This window comes from Molothrus aeneus, chromosome 4 (assembly GCF_037042795.1).
Source record: "Molothrus aeneus isolate 106 chromosome 4, BPBGC_Maene_1.0, whole genome shotgun sequence".
Classification (NCBI taxonomy): domain Eukaryota; kingdom Metazoa; phylum Chordata; class Aves; order Passeriformes; family Icteridae; genus Molothrus; species Molothrus aeneus.
Window position 1 is genome coordinate 289,702 of NC_089649.1, and position 15,658 is coordinate 305,359.

Genomic DNA, 15,658 nt, shown 5'->3' on the forward strand with positions numbered 1-15,658 from the left:
AGACTGGATGCTTCCCAGTTAAACCACAGGCAAGGCTGAGGAGACTGTGTCTCGCTATCCCCAGGAGAAAGTAGGGGAACCAGGCACACAAGAAGACAGAAGGGATCCCAATGTACCCTTAATCTATAAATATTTAAGCAGTCCCTCCTCCCCCTCTCCTCAACAACATATGCCAGTGTCTCCTTCAGCTCATAAAAGCCAATTCCCTCCTGCTGTTCCCGAGCACCAGGAATCTCCGAGTGGTGATTAGTGGATTACGTGCATCCCAGGGCCTGCCTCCAATCACTTTCCCCTGCAAATTGCTCAGCTCCTATGCAGCAGCACAGAGCAAAGTGGGCTCTGTCACTGGGGCCTGGTCCTCATTATGGCCAGGAGACGGCAGGAGTTTGTTTACACGGCTGGAACATCATCCTCCCGGGCAGCTCATCAGCCTTTCCCCAGGGTTTCTGCTCCCTGAATGCTTTGGAGTAATCACCACCAGCTACCTACACCCGGAGCAGCATCTCAGCAATCCACCAAGTCAACTGACAACAGCTTGAGGTAATATTAGCCCCCTTACAGGAAGGCAAGTGCTCTCCACACAAGGATGCTGGAGCTTAGCATCACTCAATAAATCAGAGCAGCATCCTGGAAAGCTTGCCATTAGTTCTGAGCCATTAATTTTTGCTGGGTCTTTGACACGACTGTTTGAGAGCACTATAACCTGCTCTCTCAAAGTTAAATTATAAAGAGCAACTTCCCTGAAGGTGCTAGTCTACTAACCCATTTAAGTCCTTGGCTAAACACCTCCAATAAATCACTGGGGAGCTGCAAGGCAGAAGGTTTCCTACTGCACAATATGTGAGAGTGAGCCATTCCCTCTCAAAACAAACCCCAGCCTGGGGCACCTTTGGCTGCAGGCAATACCTTTACAAGATACTCTGCATTGTACTGCACCAGCTGGGTTAAACCAGACATTTCACCACATGGAGTTCCACTTAATGACACCTTCCTCTGAAGTCCTTTCCACTAATTCTCCTCTCAGTGATTAAATACCAAAGAGATTCATAAAGAGCAGAAAGCAAGCAAGCCCAAAAATTTCCAGTCCCATTCCCACTGCACCCCTGGAGACACAACTGTGCTCTTCAAGGGGCCCTTTAAGCCTGCACTTCCTAACTGTTTCAACACTACACAAAGGTGTAAACAAGTAAAAAAGGAGTTGTTTTGCAACCAACTCATCGCACACTCAACTCCAAACTCAAAAGCCTTCAGCTGAAGGTCCAAGGTGAGAACCCCCAGGTGGGACATGGCCAGTCTCCTGTCACTGCAGAAGGTGGACTTGGGAGCACTTGCACCACACCTGCTCTCTTGTGCACAGGTCTGGAGCCCTGCCCACAGCACAGCTCCCAGCGCTGCGCACAGCTCTCAGCCCTGCATCCTTCTGGATGAGGCTGTAATGGGAAATCCTGGTTAAAGGCACAGAAGGAAAAAGGCCTTCTAGACAACTAATAATCAACCTAGCGTTAGGTTCAAGCTGCATTTTAACTGGACTGTAACGAGGCAACAATGTAGCTCTGACTCCATTCCCACTGAAAAGCCTGCTCCAGGTAAATGAGACCTGCACGTTCAGAGATGGGGAGCAATCAACCTCCTTCTAGGTGACACAATTAATTATAGAGAGGAGGTAACAAAGCAGTGCCAGAAAGGAAATATTTGACAAAACCTGGTTCCTTATATCTCTGCATGGAGTTCAGTCCCACTGCCATGACCATGGAAGTACTCTTTCCAGGCTCACCTACACTCACAGCCATCACAAAGGAGAAGAGTGGCTGTATCATCTTTTTTTTTTTTTTTTGTAATGGTCTCTCTCTTCAGCAAACCAGTCTGTTTTCAAAGCCAGTAAATTGAGCAAAGAGAAAGCATTATCTCCATTAATATCTCACCAAACTACACTTATGCACTAATACAGAGTGAAAATCCTTTCTTGAACAATGAAAATTGCAGCCATCACCTTACTGGGTCAAACATGTTTACATGCATGCCTCTGACTTTTCCAACAGAAAACACATCTTATTCATCCTCTTTTCTGTCTCGTCTTGTATCTCCTGTGGCCCCAGTGCTCTATCAGCACGTTTACAGCTACAGTCAGCTTTCCGTCTGTAAATAAGACCTCAAATATCATTAGCCAATTAATAAACTAAGGAAGCAGGGCCTCTCTGTACTCATCAGACTCTCATTACCGCTCAGTGCTACCAGAGCTAAGCAGTCACAGTGCTGATGTGGTGAAATGAAGCAAAGTCTGTGGAACAGGCAGGATCCAATGCAGAGCACAGAAACACAAGGAGGTGCTGCTCTTGCTCTGAGAAGATTTATGAGAGGCCAACAGCAAAGATTACCACTTCCAAAGGATCATACATGCTTGTGACTGACACCTTGGATATGGGAAGACACCAATTCAGCCCAAGTCTGAGGCACCAGAGGTTCTCTCTGGGGATGCAATACAAGAGGTAACAGAATATTCAGACATGACAACTGTTCCTGGCTCACACTTCCAGCTGTCTCTGCACTCACACCTTCATATGATGGTTCATTTTAGACCTCACATCTTAATTCAATATGATGGTTCATTTTAGACATGAAAGTAAAGAAAAAACATTCAGCACAAACATTGCATAGAAAACCTGCTCAGCACCACAGAGAGAGAGGGGGCACAGGCCTTGCCTGGAACATAAAAGGGCTTGATAGCTCAGCTCAGAAAGCTCCTTTAAGACAAAAATATATGTGAGACTATTTTTATGACTATTATTATTTGCAGGCTTAACTAAATTGTCATTTAAATAACATATTGAAAGGTAAACCACCACCTGCTCCTGCCAGATGTTCTGAAATCTTTAGCACCACTTCAAGCATGCTGCAGTACTGAAGGAAGCACAGGACTGAACCTCAAAGGTATTTATCTCCCCTGTCTCCTACTGGGGTTTAAGGAGATTTCTATTATGCAGACTCATCATCAAAATAATAAGGACTGTGCTCCAATTAGTTATGTAAATGAGAACACAATACAGCACACTGCTCTTACTCCCAGATTCCAAGTGTATATGAACACACCACGATACCTATGGCAATGCTTCCTTGCAATTCCATTTCGATTCCATAGCAGGAGCCATCCTGAAAGGGCTTTGTTTGGGTGTTGGCAATGTTTTGGAAAAGGAAGGGAAACATTCTTGTCTTTTAAAACACTGCACTCCACCAAGGGGAATATCCCTGGGAGCTGGCTGGACACCTCTGGCAGTGGCAGACTGCAAGCTGTGCATGGACATTATATGTACCATATAATTGCCAAACCATAAAGTCCAGCAAACCCTTTTCTGCAAACAGCACTGGCTTCTGGAGGCACTTCAAGCACCAAATAACCTGACCCCTGCAGCTAACGGTCCTTAGAGGGGCCCCAAAGGCCCTATTTTGTTTTATTTTTGCAAGATGCCATCAGCTGGGAGGAGCTGACTCCCTGCCTGCTGCAAACAGGTGGGACTCCTATGCAGGGAGAGGGATGTCTGTACATCAGAAAGGAAAAGACAAGCATGGAAAGGTGACAAGCAAGCCGGGGAGAGAAGCCTGGAATCCATCATGAAGCATGAATGCTTGTGGCTGCACAGGCACAACCTTCTCCCAGTGCCCGTGCCTGTGCTAAAACATCCGTATGGCCTGACAGGGGACTGTGCCCTCTGTCCCTGGGAACAGATAGCTCCTCCTGGAGCCCCTGCAGTGCTGTCAGCTTCTATGGGTCCCCTCAGCGCTATGATAAAAGGCAAAAAGCTCCGAGCACTCCGGAGTTCTGGTCCCTCCCTCCTCCTGTGCCCTCAGGCTGCCTGTGGAGCCCATCTGCCTCAGTGTCCACAGCCGGAGAGGTCCATCAGGTAAAAAACGAAGGAGCTAAACTAGAAAGGCCTGTCAGAACACACAAAGGCTGTCAATAGATATGGCTTTTTCCCCTCAAGTGACATTTTACTTGTAAAATGAACTGTCAGCAGCCAAACATTCTGCCACGTCCATAATTTTACTCTACTCCAGGCAACTCACTTTCACAAGCAGCAAAGGTTTCTGTTTAGGGGTTTCAAGAGAGGCAGAAAGGCCTCTCAAGAAGGGCCAAAACATGGATTACTAAGTAAAACAAGGATATTCAAGTCTACTTTTCAGGTTTTGCTTCCTCACTGAAAACACAGATTTGTTACTTTTTCTACCAAGACCTCAAGCCATGAAAAATCAAGCCCCCCTTTTACCAGAAAACTTGCACCTGCAAGCAGAAAATTGTTCCAGCTTCCAGACACGGTCTCTTACCAAATGGCCTTTTTATTGCAGGTTTATGTCTTTTTACCAAAGAGCTTTTTATTATCCTGATGCCTTAAGTTTTAGCTTTTATGTTTTTCAGATTCTGTACTGCATTGGTATGTGACTCTGAACTTCATATAAAGTGTTAGCAAGTTCTCTTCATAGTTTAGTTAGACAAAACAATCCTTTTACAGCCTGAGAACCAAGGACACCATTGTAGCTTCAGGCCCAAAAAGTGTAAACAATGGCAAACAGAAGAAAGCAATCTGGGAGGATGTGACTTCATGTCAAGTCCCAGAGCCCCTGGCTGCTACTCCAACCTCCTCAGCTTTATCCATGCCTTCATTTCAACAGTGATCATGCACCTTTCCCAGAAGAGAACTAATCCAATTTCTCCACCTTTTTCACAGTCTTCTTCACATTCTCTCAAGTTCCACTGGACTGCCAGAACAGGCACCCCCAGGACTAAACACAGCCTTGAAAACACCAGTCACAAGCCCCCAGGGGCATAAAAGCACTTCAGTCCTCTCACTGTTAAGTCCTTAGTACTGTTCTAGAGCTGCAATAGCACCTTTAGCAATGTCCCTGCTGCTACACAACATCCCAGACACCTCTGTGCCCTTGCTGAGAGCCACAGTGCATTTTCTTCAATGCCAGTAACAGAAAACTGTGAGGCGTAACAGTGCAGGACTAAAGCTACACCTGCAGGGTATCAGTACAATCACACATGCTCAACACTGAGAACCTGGCTATAGCTGTATTTCAAGACTCAGCAGTTAGCAAGTTTTTAATCTGGTGATGTGTGATAACTTTGTATCATTTCAGTTTCATAATCAAAATCTCATTCGGTACCAAGAGAAGTCTATCAGCCAGATTCATAATCTCATCAAAAAAGATATCAAGTTCATTTGACAAGATCTTTTCCATACGGCCAAGTTGATTGACATTAATTATATCCAATGCTTGTTTCTGCCCCAGCCTGCCTGTATGTGGGTGTTGCTTGCCTTTGCAGGCTTCAATCCTCATCTTTCATAGGTGAGCACACCCTTCAGTCCCACTTCACGAAGGGCTGTGAGGATCAATCCATCAGTGCTCACAGTCCTGGGACCCCTGGAAAATGCAGGCAGTGACAGTGAGGGAATAGGCTGCACCCAGCACTGTCAGCTAACACAGGCACCACCCCCAAACACCCAACAAATCCAATGATCCTAAAACAGCCTCCCAAGGACTGAAGCGGACATGGGAGTGGACTTTGGGACTCACTGCATATAGGCCTGACTCATGACTCCTCTTGTTTTCTAGGCTTTTCATTCTCTTCCCTCCATCAGATTTCTAGTTCCTCCTTTTCAACCATCTTGTGTGCTTGCCTGGCAATCAGAAGACAGGGATAGGTCCAGGCAGAGCAGATGAAAAGCAGAGGCAGGAGAGGAGCTCTGACACACTGTCCCTGCTCCAGGCAGAGACAGGCGTGTCTGCTCAACCCAGTAGCAACAAACCGGAGGGCTCAGACTGCCACAACAGCCAGGACAGAGCTCAACAGGGGCGTGTGCGCAAGCACATCTTCCACACAATACCTGTTCTAAGGAAGCACCCAATGCAGCTTGCCATGATAACTAAATTTATTATTAACTGTGTATTTCATGATGTTAGTGACAATATGTTAATGTGATTTTTCACGTCCTCCTGCAGTGAACAGATGGCTCCTTTTACTTTACTTTCCACATCAAGTGTGATTATTTCTTGGTGCCAAAAGCCACCTGCCGCTCCCTGGTCTCCAGTCTAATTTTTTATGTTGGTAAAACACAGCAGGACTTGTTATCAGTTGGATGGCATCTTAATAAAAGGAGACATGCCAACATATTGACATCATGTTCAAGGGGAAATTTTAGCCCCCATCCTGGCCCCTCCCCCAGTTCATAAAAAATAATAAAATGAAACTAAAAGAGAAAAAAAGCCAATAAGCCCCCCTCCCCAGACTCCACCAGTTTCAAGATGCTCCGTCACCATTTTTGGGCCTCGAGCCAAGGCGCAGCATTGGCCTCCTTTTGTTCCCACACTGAGCACCTCAGTCAGGGCTCTGATCTCTCGTCCTGTGTAATGATAATTAGCCATAACATATTCAGAAGTCAAATGTAAGCAGGAATACATTAACATTGAGATCAGTGCCGCAGTAATTTTCATTGGGAAAATGACAAAGAAGGACAAAAAAATTAAAATACAGGATGCGGAGAATCTCAGTATCACTTTCAGAAGATGAAGGGTGAACTCATTGGTTTGTCAGTCACGAGCCCAGACTGCACAGCCAGCTGTGGGCTACACAAAATAAACAGCCCTGGCTGATGAGCCCTAGCAGCCCCTCTCCAGTGCTCGGCACATGCAGCAGTGTGACACGCACAGGGAGGCTCCATCCCACACAGGAACGTGTTCAGACACCTCTTTCAATGGCCCACTTCTCCCGCACCCATCGTGCTTTGACTGCCTTAGGCACAGCAAACTCCTGGACCCTGGCCAGTTGGGAACAACCATACCAACAGCTGCCAAAGTGTAAAACAATTCTTCCTGAAAACACCACTCCAAGGCACCCAACATCTCATGCAAGGACAAACACCAGAACCTTGGGGCAGCCCAGGCACACAGCTGGAGAGATGACTGGCATAACAAATATCACTTCCTTCCTTCCTTCAGAAGCAAAAATTGAGGGAAATTCTCTAAGTACATCAGTATTTCCAGCCTAAACAAAACCTTCAGAGATTTTGAAGTTGTTACAGGTCTGGAGCAGTTCAAACAAGCGTTATTGACAAAAACACATGAGAATGATATTAAAACACCAGGCACGGAAGGTTGTGCTGGAGCCTGCCAACAGGTGACTGCTCTCATCAACAAATGCACCATGGTGACTGTAGATTGCAGCTGTAGCTGCTCTATCCATAGCCTGGCATCCTTGACTCAGTACTTCTCAAACCTAGAAAACAGCTACTTCCTCTGAGCCACTGACCTCCAAACCTAGGCAAACTGTACTTTGTACCAGACTCGCTGTTCCATCAACCTGTACCTCACCTACTTGTAAATCTCATTACACGAGCAGCAGCCTGCAACTTGTGCAATCAGCACAACAGCTGAAGCAATTCCAGCTTAACAATTCCAATCTCCACTTGTGTATTGCTCAAAGTCCAAGCTGGGTGAAAACTGGGGGGAAAAAATTTCAGTGGAATAAGACGGAGAGAGAAACATTACACTGTGCCAAAAATGCAGCCTAAAAACTCCCAGCAAGGTGGGCTTCAATTATAGAGAAACACAAGCACTTCTGTTCATTCATTTAACCACCTAGTGGCCAGGAAGTTAGATCTGGAGCTCCTTCCTGGCTCCAGCTCCTAATGAAAGGCCCTGCAGGAGTGCTGGGAACCATCACTGGTGGGGCATGTGTTCCTCACTGCCTGATTTGTGTAAGCTCCAGACCTTTACAGCCAGAGGAACTCCCATCAGGGACGTGTGCTTTTGCTAATCACACAGCTTCATCTCTGCACTTTCCTCTTTACTGTGTTCTCAGCAAGAGTGCTCCATCACCCAGAGCATCTTTGTGCCACATTTACTTACTGGTTCAAACAACTGAGCCAGACAATTCACCCTGTGCTTTACCCTGGCACCCAGCAGCCGATGTGCAGCACTCTGTGCAGCTGGGTCTGATGGAAGGATTAAGCTTGTCATTAGGAATCATTTTGGTGGCTGAAAATGCAGCCTCTCTCCTGATAATGTGCAGTATCATTTAAAACAAATTAATTTCTCATTTCTTGCTGCTGGTCATAATTCTCAGCATGGGACACATCACAAATGACTTTAAGGATGGACATACAATAATCATTAGCAAATCAGAAAAAAAGGCAACTGAAAAACAACCCAAGCCCATTACAGCAATATTTTTTAACTCTACTTTCCTGCAGTTTTTGAAGCTCATTTCCATAATATAATTCAAGTGATAGCAGCAAATTACAGCCCTCTGATCCTCCTTTAGGCAGCTACATCGCCTCTGTATATTCTATTACCAAATTGGTTAATTAATAATTTCTCAGCACTGCCACTAAGCCGAACTACTTACATGCTCATTGTGAGACACCAAGCTATCATGTGATGACCAGTGTGTTGCCTACACACACCCAAGGCAGGACCAAGGGCAGGACCTTGCTTCACCTAGGACACTTCTCTGGGCTGCTCTTCCCATGTTTAACCAGTCAGAGCTGGTGGCTGAAGCAAGCAGGGTCACCAGGGGCAGGGTGGGAAGAACAGGAGCACTCACTGAAGTACAGACTGGGGATGCGAGCACAGCCAGAGCTGCAGCTCCTTGACGCAGTTCAAGGACAAGGTGTCTCGTGCACATCCCACAAGGAACTGCTGCAGGAGTTCCCTCTCATTTGCAGGCACAGGTAACGCTGCAGCAGTTCCAGCCTCTCAAAAAGTCACAGTGAAATCAACCAAACAAATCGTCCTGTGAGGACCAGGCTGCTTCGAATCCTCCAGCCCTCTGTTTGAGCATGGCTGTGATGCTTGTGTTATCACTGGTATTAATGCCCATAATCCCCTGGGAGTAAGCAATTGTTTGTCTGAGTAAGCCCATGCATCAGACTAAACATTAAATTAAACTATCATCCATCTAAAAGCAACATTATGCAGCCACTTTATGTGTTAGATATTGAAAATTTGTTGCTGCTGCTTTTTGTTTTGTTGTTTTTTTCTATTTTAATCATGTAGCCCAATAAGATCCCCATGAGTAATCTCTCTGCTGAGGCTGGAGTAAATACACTCTCAACTCGGTCAGTCATCCACTTGAACCTCCTGCTGAAACTAGAGCCACACCATTTGTTCCAATTGTTTTAATTAAAACAAAATGAAAAAACTTAACCTGAGGAATATTTCAATATCTACTTCAGTTTGCAGCAAAAACTTTACCAGGTGTTTTAGAGGAGACCTGGAGGAATTGCCTGCAGTGCTTGGCCCCTGTGTTTAGCATGCATTACAGTCCTTACTGTCCCAGCAGCTCTACAGGCTATTTCTTATTAGTCATACACACTTATCCAGGACACAAACAACAGAGAAACCTCTGACAAGTTCCCAGCCAATGGCTTCCAGGGTCTCTGAAAGTAACTCCACCTTAACTACAAACTTCACATCAGGAGGAAGCAAAGTCTGAGTGCAGCTAATTATGCCATTTATTATCCCTCTGGAACTGATTGTTATCTTTCCTCATCATCAGATGCTGCCTTCAGCTGAAATTCAGCCTCTGCACCATCATCACAAGCCCCAGAAATGCTGTTCCCTTGGCAGTAGCTAGGGACTCCCTCAGAGCTGTGTGCACACCACAGGGCCCAAGGGACACAAGCTCCAAGCACAGGGGGAGACTTTACTTAAGGTGGCCATTAAAACATGCTTGGCCATTAGGAGATTGCGTGAGGCAGGATGCACACTTCTGTTACCAGCAACACTGTACAGGCATGCTATACAATCTGTACAGTGTATGTGCAGGCATCCATCCTCCACTCAGGCATTATTTATAATTTGTTTTTGTTATAAGCCAAATGCAAACCCTTACAGCCAAGGTTCACACAGACTAATGCAGCATTTTTTTGGCCAAACACCTAATTTCTTTTTTTAAATACCAGTTCAAGATGTATCAATTACAGACAGTATCTTGAATCCTTGTCTATGCCAGACTCTCAGGAATTATTTGAGATAAAATACTCCTTTTCTCCTCACCTGCTTACTGCAAGCTCTTTAGGGCAGAAAAGATTTTCACAGTGCACTTAAGCATTGTAAGGACTTGATCGGAACTGGATTTCCAAGTCTGACAATTACCATACTTGATTTTAAAAAATTCCGACTGCGAAGTTCAATGCACGAAATGTAAAATCTCCAGAAGAGTGCGTTGAGCACAAGGATAAGATCCGTCTGTCATGGTCCCCGTGTCCCCCCAGGTGACTGTGATGCCAGCTGAGCACACAGCCCCAGCTCTGAGCTCAGTAAGCTTAGGCTGGAAACTCAGCAGTACCTCAGTGCTACCCTTGCCTGGAGAAACTCCAGCAAACCCAACCTGAGCCCACCCTGAGGCCAGTCAGGGCTCTCCCCACAATGAGACAGAGAGGTACACCTGAGGCACACTTTCACAGGAGGGCCTTTCAAAGAGGAAATGACTGCAGAGAGAGTTGAGCAAAACTCAAAGCCACAGGAAACAATCATGTTTGAGCACGGATTTCACCTCCCTGTGGACATGCCTAGACTCAGGCCAGAGCACGTGGCAGGAACACCTGAAAACCTCCTCAGGTATCCGCAGCCACTGGCAGGGAAAGTTAGGACACGTGAAATTACTCATAATGTGCCCAACATAATTTAAACCAGCCAAAATACTGCCTATAATTACTATTCCATTTATCTTCACCATCATAAATCAAGTATGATTATCCTTCCTACTGGGACACTGCCCAGTTGTAGGCAGGACACCATATTGTAAACCCAAAACAAAGAGAGGATGCTCTGAGAGGTCCTCCATGCACAAAGTTTCAGTGCACATACCCTGGAAAAAGCCTGAGCTAGCTCTGTTCCAACACACCCCAGCAGTGCTTCATTTCAGATGGAATTTCAGTGTTCCATGTTCCCAACCACCTGCATTGAGTCAGAACCCTGACTGAAAACATTTCTAAGGATCCCCAGTTGCCTTATTAGGCCAAGGCTGGCAGTCTAGCACCATGAATACTGTCACACCAGGATTCCAGCTGGAAAAAGCACAGGAAATAAACTTGCCCCAAACAAAAGATTCTATTTTCAGAGGAAACTGGAGGAAGGGAAGGTGGATGATACATAAAACATTGTCTATTTTTCAGAGAGAGGACTAGAGGAAAATCCCAACCCTGAGTATTCAGTAGAAGGAAAAGGCTTTTCATGATACTGTTTCACTCAAAAACATTTTTGCACAGAAATGCCTGTAACAGAGATTGTCTATTATACCCACTTCTAGATTAATCTTTGCCACAGTATAATTCTACTATCCAGCAAGCCTGTGAGGCAGGAAACTCCTCTGGAGTCAGGACCTATTTTTGAGCTTTCCGAGAGTTTCAGTGACTGCTGAATATGTTTATCAAGAGTGAAACACAGCAGCTGGGGCAGCCAGGTCTGACTCACATCCCAGGTCTCATTCAAATCCTAGCTTCCAGTAGCAAAGTTGAAGTGTCTACTCCAGGTACTTGCACTGGGCTGTTCCCCCTAGAACAGATCTCTCTGCCCAAAGAGAGCTTCTTCACATTCTGCTCCATGCTGCAGGAATTATCCACTTATGGAAGTCATACCACAAAGAGAACCTATTTAAAATGTAAACATTAAGAACATACTGAACATTCAAATTCAGCCACTTCTATTTCTTAAGTGCTGTGAAGTGTACTAATTGGACAATGTCACTTCTTCCTTAGAACTTTTTCAGTATCTGACATTTGAGTAGTAGCCTCTTAGATCCCAAAGTTGTTTACTTTAGCAGCTTCTTTGCCTTTTGGAAAGCCAGAAGAAGCCATAGGTTGAAATAAACTTTCAATTCCACCTGTAGTTTCTTTCAAGCTTTCAGACAGTTCTGCACTTACCCCCTGCACGCCCTCCTTTCTGTTACCCTTTTGCTGATAACTCTGAGCACATAGGTAGGCCCCAGGACTTTCATTCAGCTACAAACTGTCATTCAGCAAGACAACTGTGAAGATTTCTTAGTATGAACAATTAACTTGTTCTTCCCTTCCCTGTCAAATGGGAAGATGTAGATTACATTTTTTCTCTAAGCCCAGTGACAATACTGCTTCAGTGTCTACAGCAGAGACACGTCAGGCTACTCACTGGCACCAGAGCACAGGGCAGGTAAGCCAGATGTCACATCACCACAAGCTTTTTCATTTCCATTTTAAATTAATTTGGTTTGTTTCTTTTTTATAGCATTGTTTCCAATTCAGTTTTCCTACTGCCTGGACAACTTTCAGCCATCCTTCAGCACTTTTTCCTTGTGCCTAAGTTTCTGGTTTGAGAGAAGATTCCCCAGCAACAGCTTATCTCAGTGCTCTGACACAAATACATTAAGTAGCTCTCAGCTCCGTACAGACAACAAACACCAGGCCATGCATTCGTGGCCTTACTCAGGCAAAAAGGGCTTTACAGTTTTGGGGTATTTTCACCTTTCAACTTAATTACTTGATCCAAACAGTCCCAGAATACCTGAAAGTCCTTGCAGGAGCCTGGTATTGGCTCTCATCACTTCCTCCCTTCTCACAAGATACTCATGGTGTTGGCCAAAACAGAGGTCAGGGGACAAACCTCGGCTGGCTTTGCACTGGGCCCAGACTGGCTGCAGCCACCAACAGGGCTGATGACAAATGAGAAGCCAGGCTTCCAGCTGAATTTCAGTTTAGTTATTTTTGTTTTAATGTATGTGTGAATCAATTAATCCTGTCATAGAAGGGCATCGTAAACTGTGTGCCAGAGTTAATGAGTCAGACATTATCACATCATTACACCAGCTGGCATAATGTAGCATGTGTTGTTTGTCATAATATACACTGCCACGCTTAACAACCATTAATTGTTTACACGAGCAGTCATATTTTTCTTAAAGAACCTTCAGTGACTGGGTAATATTTTGAAAGCTTCTTAAGCGAGTAACTCTTACCAGAGAAAGATAATAAAAATCGCCCCCTCTCTTGTGGAGCTAAACATGTTGGATTTACATGTAATAACAGTTGCATCTCCCTCATTACAAAACTGAAAAACTACTGCAATCCAGTTCCAGCCATGTCCCAGAACTCAAAGTCCACTGGGCAATGCTGCCGTAAATATTAAGAGAGGTGATGCCCAAGTCCCCTCTGTTCCTCCTTTGCTCGGGCAGAGCACTGAGCATCCAATCTGAGCCTGTTTTCCTCCTCTCAGGCAGGTACCAGAAGGAAGAGGATGGCAGCCAAAGCCTCGCCAGCATAACACTGATACTACAGCGGAGCCCGAGCCACATTATGGAATGAGCGGCTATGAACTTGCACTGCCTGACAGAGATGCTGTCACTCCTTGCATCCATCACCTGTGTTTGTCAGGTGAAAACACAACAATCAGTCTTACTTTATCATAATAGTTTGGCTGCAAGTATTTTCTTGGCTGACTAAAGACAACATTTGGACATTCTCAGCAACAAATCCAGGTTTACCAGCTTTCTGTGAATTGGATTCAGCCTGCTTCTGGCCAGATTTGTTGGCCATATGGCTTCCCAAAGCCAAAGGCTAATAACATGTTTTAGGCTGAAATGACTACATCAGCCAGGAACAGTGAATTTGACCCACAGGTTCTCCGTATGTCCACTCACACACACAAATTTTTGTTCCAGTACAGCTCTGCTTTTAAACAAACGCTTGTGTGACACCAGCAAGGCAGTGAGAAAACAACAGCACTAAGTTGCTGCTTTGGAAAGTAACACCAGCTATAGGAAGCCTGAAACACTAAAGGCAAGGTTCTTTTATTAAAAAACTAAAAAAAGAAAAAAACCCACCAAAACACAAAAAACAAAGAAACAAACAAACAACCCCTAGAAATATGGAGTATTAATACCTCAAACAACCTTAATGTACTGTTAGTTTGATTTAAGACACTCATGATTCCAAGAAGTGCTAAAAACAACAGATGCTGCTCTTTTGATGGGAAGCATACAATCCTGCTCACTCACCTTATGGAATTCATTGTCACCATCCTGTGCTCTGCCACAGGAAGGGAAGATGAGGGTCACAGATGTGGCTAAGAGGACATGGTGCTGCAGGAATCTCTCTCTGATAGTTAAATCCTGTGTGCCATTTGGCTCATGCCCATGGCAGCATAGGAAGGGCTGTGCGTACCTCTCCATCTCAATTCCCACCCAGGTGAGCCCTGATTCCACAGAGCACTGGGGCCCATGCTCATCCTCCAGCACCTCAGTACAGCACTCGAGTCACATCCAGCCACAGCCCACCCAGAGCACCCAGAGTTACCTCCTGCTCACACCTTTCAAACCTATAGTCAACCCGCAGAGCTCGTGATTTATTCCTCTCTACCACCCTTCTGGGTCTTCTGTCTTAGCACTAAGTGGAACTAGCTTTATAGTGACTGTTATTTTCTTTTTGCCAAGCAGAAAATCAATAAACTGCTGCACAGACATAAACACTGACTGACCTGTGTGTAGGTAAAACCAGTTGTTTCTGGGTTAGCATCAGTGTTTAACAACTTCTTGTATCAACCCTCACCTCCTCCTAGGCCATCCTCTGACAACGTAGTCTTACGTACAGAGATCCTGTTGCAACTTGCCTGCAGCATTTGCCCAGCCTCACAAGGCTTTTCACAAGGGACCTCCTTAGCCAGCAGTCACAAAGTTGTTTAGAAATAAGCAAGGAGAGGCCCAAAGGATATTGACCTGTACAGTTTTAAGACATGAGGAGGAAAAGGCTCCAAGCATACATCACACCTGATATGCCGTGTGTCTGAGGGCATATCAAACCCAGATGAAATGAAAAGGGATTCTTACTTTCCTAATGAAATTGAAGCCTAGGGAAAGTCATATCAGATCAGTATCCCTCTCTTAGTCCATCTCAAAGGAATGATTTTACCTCTTAGTTGGACTTAGGGTAATTGTACAAAGGCTTCCAATCTCTAAAATCTGTAATGAAATTTGTAATCCTGACCTGCTGGATATGAGCTATACAATTACTTGGAGTATATTTAGAGCAAATAATCCATTCCCCTAAAGCTCCAAACATTCATGGCTGTGGATGCATGGCTCTGACCAAGGGTCTGCATTATAATTACTTGGCGAACAAGGTGAAGGCCACATCTGACTCCTGCTAAGCCCTTTAAGAGAGCTCATCCTCCCTTCTGACAGTGTTCAAGACATATTAAGTCTTTGCTGAATCAATATCTATTATGCAGGAGCAGAAAACAGTGAGATTAAAAAAACTCATCCAAACAAGTCCAGTCATTACAAACCAATGCAGAATAACCCAGACTGAGCAGACAGCAAAACCCATCAATATGGTTCATTTCTGTAAGCTAAAACCAGCAGAGAAAAGGTTCATCAGATATGGTGATGAAAACTGTTGGAATGCCAGCTGCAAAGAGCCCTCAAATTATGAAGCTCACTGAGAAGGTCAATGGGATCCCACAGCAGCCCCCCCTCGACCTCCAAGGTCAGCAGAGTGGGCCTTTATGTCTCTGCTTCACTTAAATCTGTGCTGAAGTTGCACTAAAATGGAAAAAGGCTTCATCCTGACTGTAAAGTTACCCAGATTCAGAAGCTGTTTACTCAGCTATGGGATATACAAAAGCCAGCTTG